The sequence below is a fragment of the Aegilops tauschii genome, chromosome 2 (genome assembly GCF_002575655.3).
Source record: "Aegilops tauschii subsp. strangulata cultivar AL8/78 chromosome 2, Aet v6.0, whole genome shotgun sequence".
NCBI lineage: Eukaryota > Viridiplantae > Streptophyta > Magnoliopsida > Poales > Poaceae > Aegilops > Aegilops tauschii.
The window spans coordinates 540,285,087-540,292,696 of record NC_053036.3 but is presented as its reverse complement, the minus strand read 5'-3'; the positions used below and the strand labels follow the sequence as shown (position 1 = coordinate 540,292,696).

Here is a 7,610-nt window from a genome sequence, read left to right as displayed (position 1 = left end):
AATTAAGTTAGTATAGCGAGTGTGTATTAGTAGTGGTAGGATTTGTGGAATTGTCCCTTAGCAATTGACTATGTTACTAGACCGATAGCAAGTTTTTATGTGGGAGAGGCCACTGCTAGCATGTCATCCCTTACTTGGATTTGTATGCACTTATGATTGAAACTATTAGCAAGCATCCGCAACTACTAACGTTCATTAAGGTAAAACCCAACCATAGCATTAAGATATATATGGGTCCTCCTTCAATCCCGTATGCATCAATTTCTATGTTAGGAAGAAGCTCTTCCGTCACTCTTGCCCTCCAATGCATATATAGTCATATCAACATACAACTAACCCTATGGTGTGATCCACACGCGCTCATATGATGGGCACCAAAGGACAGCAACATAAGCACAAGCAAATTAAACCAATCATAGAAATTCACCAATTACCAATTGGACAACAAAAATCTACTCAAACATCATAGAATGGCAACATATCATTGGATGATAATATGAAGCATAAAGCACCATGTTCAACTAGAGGGTACAGCGGGTTGCGGGAGAGTGGACCGCTGTAGATAGATGGGGGAAGGTGATGAAGATGTTGGTGAAGATGACAGAGTTGTTGGGGTAGATCGTCGTCACACGATGATTGCCCCAGCGGCATTCCGGCGCAACCGGGAGAGAGGGGGAGAGAGCCCCCTCCTTCTTATTCCTTGGCCTCCCCCTAGATGGGAGGCGAGTTCCCCCTTTGGTCCATGGCCTCCATGGCGGCGGAGGGGCGAGAGCCCCTCTAAGATTGGATATGTCTCTCCGTTCTCTTCTATTTCACGTTCGTGTTTTTCAGCCCTTCACCGTTTCTTAAATTCTCAGAGATCCGTAACGCCTTGATGAAAAAAAAATTATCCATAAATTATCTTTCTTGCGGTGAAATAAGGGCAGCAACCGCCTTACAAGGTCCCACTACCCATCTGCACGCCGGGCACCCCCTGGCGTGCCCTGGTGGGCAGTGGGCCCCTCAAGCACCGTCTTGTGTTGATTCTTCTTCCAAAAATTCACATATATTCCAAAAAATCTTCGTAAAGTTTTATCGCGTTTGGACTTCGTTTGATATGGATATTCTGTGAAACAAAAAACATGCAACAAATAGGAACTGACACTTGGCACTGGATTTCGTTTGATATGGATATTCTGCGAAACAAAAAACATGCAACAAATAGGAACTGACACTTGGCACTGGATCAATATGTTAGTCCGATAAATCATATAATTGTTGCCAAAAGTATGTGAAAGTTGTATAATATTGGCATGGAACAATAAAAAATTATAGATACGACGGAGACGTATCACTTCTCCAGCCACTGAGTCTGTGTCCTGCTGACCCCCTTCCTTGTGATCCTAAAATTGCGATGTGTGTTCAACAATTAAGTAATGCTTCACTATGGTCAATTGTGAAAGAAAATCCAACATAGAATAAGTAGACAATACATGTGGACTACCGGTGGCAGCGGAGCCTCTGTAGGCGAAGGCTAGACCAACTGTCGAAGACCAAATTGCCTCATAACCCTCTGTTGGGCCATGCCCTCGACGAAGACATCGAAGATGATCTTCGATTTTGCCATCCAGTAATCCTGATCCCTTGTGCATAGCTCAGAAATACCGTTGGGGTATCTTGCATCTATGGCTGCTTGCGTGTACGGCTGCCAGATCACCCTAGTGTATAAATCGAACTGCTTGTTTAGTGCCATGTAGGCTCGCCTAGTCTGATCACTAGCAAAGCATCTCTTCGCAAAACAAAAGTTAGTTTCAACCATAGTGTACATGGGGAAATGCAAAAAATTATAAGATCAGACATACCTTGCAACATGTCCAGCACATACCGAAAGTAGGCATGTCATTGTGGTCAGCATCGAAAAGCTCCCCCACAGGCCAACCCTCTTCAACATGTATGTTGGGTTGTCCTATAGAGAACCTCTCCCCACGACCACAACTGTAAAAATAGAGGGCATCCAAGAAGAGCTGCCTTCTGCAACACAAGTTGGCAACCGTTGCACATACCTCGGTATGTAACCACTAAAACCACAAAACCCCAACTCCTCTGTGTGATCTGGTCCAGCAACTCAGCTCTCGCGATCTCCGGTGCAATAGGGATGTAGCATGCACTAATACTAGTGACATGGTTCTCTGTAAACATCACCTTCCCGAGAAGCCACGGTAGGTATGCCTCCAGGCTCCGAGTGATCTATGTCGCATTCAAGGGGAATTGTGGATAGCCGGAAACTTCTGTATCTGTATTGAGCAAAGATAAGGTATTAGTAAATAGAGAAGGTACGTGTAAAACCAAATGCATGACAAATAAAAGATATGAGACAGGTGAACTAACCCGAAAATGAAGCAACCAATCAAGCGGTCCGTGAGGCTCCGAGGCAAAGGTCGGAGCACCCTCATAAACACCCTGGAAATGTTGTGCAATTTCCTGCTCCCAAGGAGCTGGTGCCTCGAATGGTCCAATGGCAGGAACCGCCAACGGTAGTCCAACCCAATGTTCAGGATACCGCTTCAACTTATCGATCAACCCAAGATAAGAGATAAATCGACTTATCGGCCAATTTATCAATTTTATCGGTAGACTATTTATCGGCAAGGTTTTTTAAAAATCTCAGCTTTCTGTATCATCTGGATCAATCAACATGGCAAACTTGTAAGCCATGTCATCCGTATTCCTCTTAAACGACCTGGGATGTATTGAAAGTAGCCATCTACACAAATAGGAGGCATCAAGACCACAAAAACTCAACCAAAATAAAAAAATCGGGAGCTAAATCAGTTGGGTCCCATAGATTTACTTGTCAATATTGGCAAATGTCGGAGAATATCGGTGATATATCGATTGTATGATCGATATATTGGTTAGACCGATAAATACCAGTGATATTCACTTATCTTATCAATCAGACCCCGATAAGCGATAATCGACCGATATTTTGAATAGTGGTCCCAACAAAAGTGACACATCCTACAAATTATGAGCCATCTCTCCCCAACGGAAGTGAAACGTGTGGATCTCGGGCCTCCATCAGTCCACTAAGCAGGTGAGCAAAGAGGCGTCAATGCCAAGGCATGTAGAGGTATCAGTGGCCCCAACCAGACGCGCGAAAGGTAAAAGCCTAGCCCATTTAAACTTGCATATCAGAAAGCATAACAATTTAGTTAGTGTGTCCCATTAATATACATGCTTGAGAGAAATAAATAAAACACCTACCTCTGAACCCAATCCGGGTGTATCCTCCAGTTTTCCTTAGGCCTTGTTTGACAGCAAGGGATTGTGGAGGTTTTGGGAGGAGAGGATTCCAGGGGATTTGGTGAATCCCCCTCTTTCACCCAATCCCCTTGAAACCTCAAATCCCCCTCCAGCCACACATCCCTCAAATCCCCCTCCGTACAAAACACTGTTTGACAGAAAGGGATTGCCATATTGAATTAAAATGTTGTAAAACAGTTAAAAATCTAATCTTGCAACAGTTCTTCACATGAACAACATAATTTGCTTGACTTGGAATCAATATATCATCACATAATTGCGCTGTCACATAACAGCAACATATTCTCTTACATCAGCATGACTTGGAACATAGAGAAAAGTCCTAGGCAAGACATGCGTATATTTAAGCATGCTGAGAATACATAAGCATGCTTAACTATTTATGCAACATAGAAAAAAGCATGCTGAGAATACATAAGCATGCTTAACTATTTATGCAATATAGAAAAAAGCATCACTTGATGTTCTGCATGCTTAACTATTGTTGGAAGAGAGTACATGACAGGAGCATAAATTCCAACCATAAGACAGCAGTAGCGCAGACACAAAAGCAACCGAGACTCTCAAACAGACGATTTCGAGGGACCCTGCCAATGTCACATTCTTCCTCTGCTTGTTCCACTTCTCAACCTGGTTCAGTGGGACCTGGAGGGAAAACAAAATTCATGTCAGCAAACAAAGAGACTTTTCCCTTGCATAAACAACAATGATCAGATATATTTCAAGGAATTATATGAAATGGATCATCGACCTAAAATCTTACTGTACATTATTACTACTATCAAGAGCACAACTGCATGGCAGAGATTTTTTAACAACTAACAACTATAGATCGTGCATATGGAACCGTAGCGCCTTCATCACAAAATACAAAATTAAAAAGTGAACAAAGGCAAGCTCCGTTCAACTTCAGAGGCTGTAGACTGTTTGCAAAGGGAAAAGTACAATGAAGAAATAGTATGAATTATTTCATGGCCTTGTTAGAGTTACATCAAGAGGTACAGAACTACTTCCAGATTAAATCAAATAGTAACAAACACAAAAGCAAGAAGAATCTGATGTGACACGCAAGTAACGTTGAACATTTACTGGGCAGTCCCATGAATATTTCTTCAGACCAACAAGCAGCGAGAGATTACACATTCATAACACAATCCATTGCTCCAAAATCAGCCAACTACATACAGAATACAGAAACTTCCAGACCGAACAGTTTTTTCGTGGAAGAGAAAACTCACAACAAAGTCTGATGAGCAAACAATTTATGATGCACTGTAGAGTTATTGCACTACTGGAGGCAGCACATTTAGTTAGTGCTGATCCAAGCCAAGGAAACGAACGATTTAGTCTAAACACACCCACTGTCCATTACTCCAATGGCTGAGAAGAAGCTAATCCCCTTTGGGCTGTGGAAGAAACATGTATCATATCTAAGCTAGCATAGGTGCTCTCGATCCAGCAAGAACAACTATACTCTATATTACTTAAACAAACATGTATCATCACTGTTTCTTTATTGCCAAACACTGATTCCACCGCACCGTAGCAGGTATCCTTAAAAACACATTTGTAAAATTTTGCCGAGTGATCTCATCTCAGAAACATCATAATGCACACCAGCAAAGCCAGTGAATCTCTCTGTCCCGGTTGACCTGTGCGGCAGGACGATTCACTTTGCTATGTCAGTCGCTACAAATCAGAACAAGCACCCAAATCAGAGTATACAGTATATACAAATACAAATGACAAAGAAAGGAAGGCAGTAGATTTGTTCATGAATTAGTAAACAGCGGCTACAAACAAGAAAGATGTCGTTTAGACTTCAGATACCACAACATCAGACCATCACTAATTAACAGCTCTACACCACACTTCAATCACCATCAACATCAGATCACCACCTACGGTGAAAAATGTAGTTTACAAACTGTCAATCCCCCAAGATCCATCAGACCATCACCATCACCATCAGAAAATCACGGCAATCTCGCCGGGTAGGGTTAGGGTCGATGAGGGGCTAGAAGAGGACAACGTTCTTGGCGAGCTCGCCGGGTAGGGTTAGGACAGAGGTGGGGAGAGGAGGGGAGAGGCGGCGATGACTTACCACCAGGGAGAACGCCAGTATTCTTGAGGAGTAACGCCGGCGTCGGGCGGCGTCGGGGCGTCAGGTAGAATCGGGCGGCGGCGGCGGGCTCCTCCTCTCGCCGGCGGGGCTCCTCCCCTCGGTGGCGGCGGCGGGGCTCTTCCCCTTGGTGGCGGCGGCGTTGAAGATCCGGCGGCGGGGCTCCTCCCCTCCGTGGCTGGCGGCGTGCGCTCGGTCGAGAGATTCCCTGAGCCCTTCGACAAGGGTTCTGAGTCGCGTGGGTTCGGGAGGATCGAAGGGGATTAGAGAGGATCCGCCCATCCAAACCCCCTGTACCAAAGGGGCCGACGGTTTCTTTTGGGGTTTCTGGCCCACGCGAGGAAAATCCTCTTGAAACCCCTCCAATCCACTCACGCCAAACGAAGCCTTAGGAGTGCGAGTGACCACGTGATCGAGCTTGCCGTCACATAATTTCGCAGCATGATGCTTACTATCAATGTCTGGATTAAGCAACCACGTTCCCTCCATTCCCGCATTTATATAAACAAAGTTGCAACACTTAATACAAATTTCAACATAGCGCCATACTTAATACAAATTTCAACATAGTATCATACTTAATACAAATTTCAACATAGTACCATACTTAATAAAAATTTCAGTGCAACCTAGCTTCTTCCTCTTCCTCCTCTTCATCCCTGGTTGCCTCGTCCACGCCCAGCACCACTGGCAGTGACAAAAGTGAGACAATTAGTGTCCCTGTGGCCAAATTCATTGCATAGAATGCATTGCCTAGGGGTGCTGCTTCAGATTCATCCATACCATTCCGGAGCGCTGACACTGCCGTCTACCTCTACTCGTACGCATATTCCCTGGGTCTGGAATGTACCGCCTTTCAACGGGGTTAACGGTGCTGAAGTTACCCATTGATCGAAATCCCAGCAACTCACATGTCCAGGTATTGAGGACGGACTCTTTCAGGAAATATGGAGACACGAACGAGATTGTGTCTATTCCTAGTTGCCCACAAGCAGAAAATATATAGGAGCAAGGTAGGTGAAGGAACTTCAGTTTGTTGCATGTGAACTCACACGTTGGCCAGACTTCATTTCTAATTTTCACCTCATGTGTCCTCAATTAATTTGTACATTGATACTTCTCTGTCGTATCTATAATTTTTTATTGTTTCATGCCAATATTCTACAACTTTCATATACTTTTGGCAACACTTTATATTATTTTTGGGACTAACATATTGATCCAGTGCCCAGTGTCAGTTCCTGTTTGTTGCATGTTTTTTTGTTTCATAGAATATCCATATCAAACAAAATCCAAATTCCATAAAAATTTATGAAGATTTATTTTGGAATATATGTGAATTTTTGGAAGAAGAATCAACACAAGATGATGCTCGAGGGGCCCACTAGGCATCAGGGCGCGCCGTGGTACCTAGTGAGCACCTTGTAAGTCAGTGGAAGCCCTTCTTTCGCCGCAAGAAAGATAATATCCAGAAAAGAATTGTGTTAAAATTTCAGCCCAATCGGAGTTACGGATCTCTGGGAATTTAAGAAACGGTGAAGGGCCGGAAAACAGGAACGTGAAACAAAAGAGAACAGAGAGAGAGATACGATCTCTGAGGGGCTCCTGCCCCTTCGCCACCATGGCGGCCATGGACCAGAGGGGGAACTCTCTTCCCATGGGGAGGCCAAGGAAGAAGAAGAAGGAGGAGGGGGACTCTCTCCCCCTCTCTCCCGGTGGCGCCGGAACACCGTCGGAGCAATCATCATGATGGCGATCTACACCAACAACTTCGTCGCCGTCACCACTAACTCTCTCCCCCTCTATGCAGCGGTGTAACACCTCTTCTCCCCGTTGTAATCTCTACTTAAACATGGTGGTTAATGCTACATATTGTTATCCAATGATGTGTTTCCATCCTATGATGTTTGAGTAGATTCTTTTTGTCCTATGGATTGATTGATGATCGTGATTTGTTTGAGTTGTATGTTTTATTTTGGTGTTGTCCTATGGTGCCTCCGTGTCACGCAAGCGTGTGGGATTCCCGCTATGGGGTGTTGCAATACGTTCATGATTCTTTTATAATAGGTGGCTAGAGTGACAGAAGCTTACACTCGAGTAAGGGGGTTGTTGCGTATGGGAGTAAAGAGGATTTGATACTTAATGCTATGGTTGAAGGAAATATGCCCTAGAGAAAATAATA

General features: G+C 44.1%; 1 long non-coding RNA gene across 1 annotated transcript; it reads right to left on the bottom strand.

Annotated features, from left to right (window-relative positions):
• Positions 1-3,506: 3,506 nt before the first annotated feature.
• On the bottom strand, positions 3,507-5,959 carry LOC109740329 (uncharacterized). Its single transcript, XR_002227288.4, has 2 exons — positions 5,411-5,959; positions 3,507-3,951 (listed from the first exon to the last, which is right to left on the bottom strand). It is a non-coding gene; the product is annotated as an uncharacterized lncRNA (long non-coding RNA).
• Between the last annotated feature and the right edge of the window lie 1,651 nt (positions 5,960-7,610).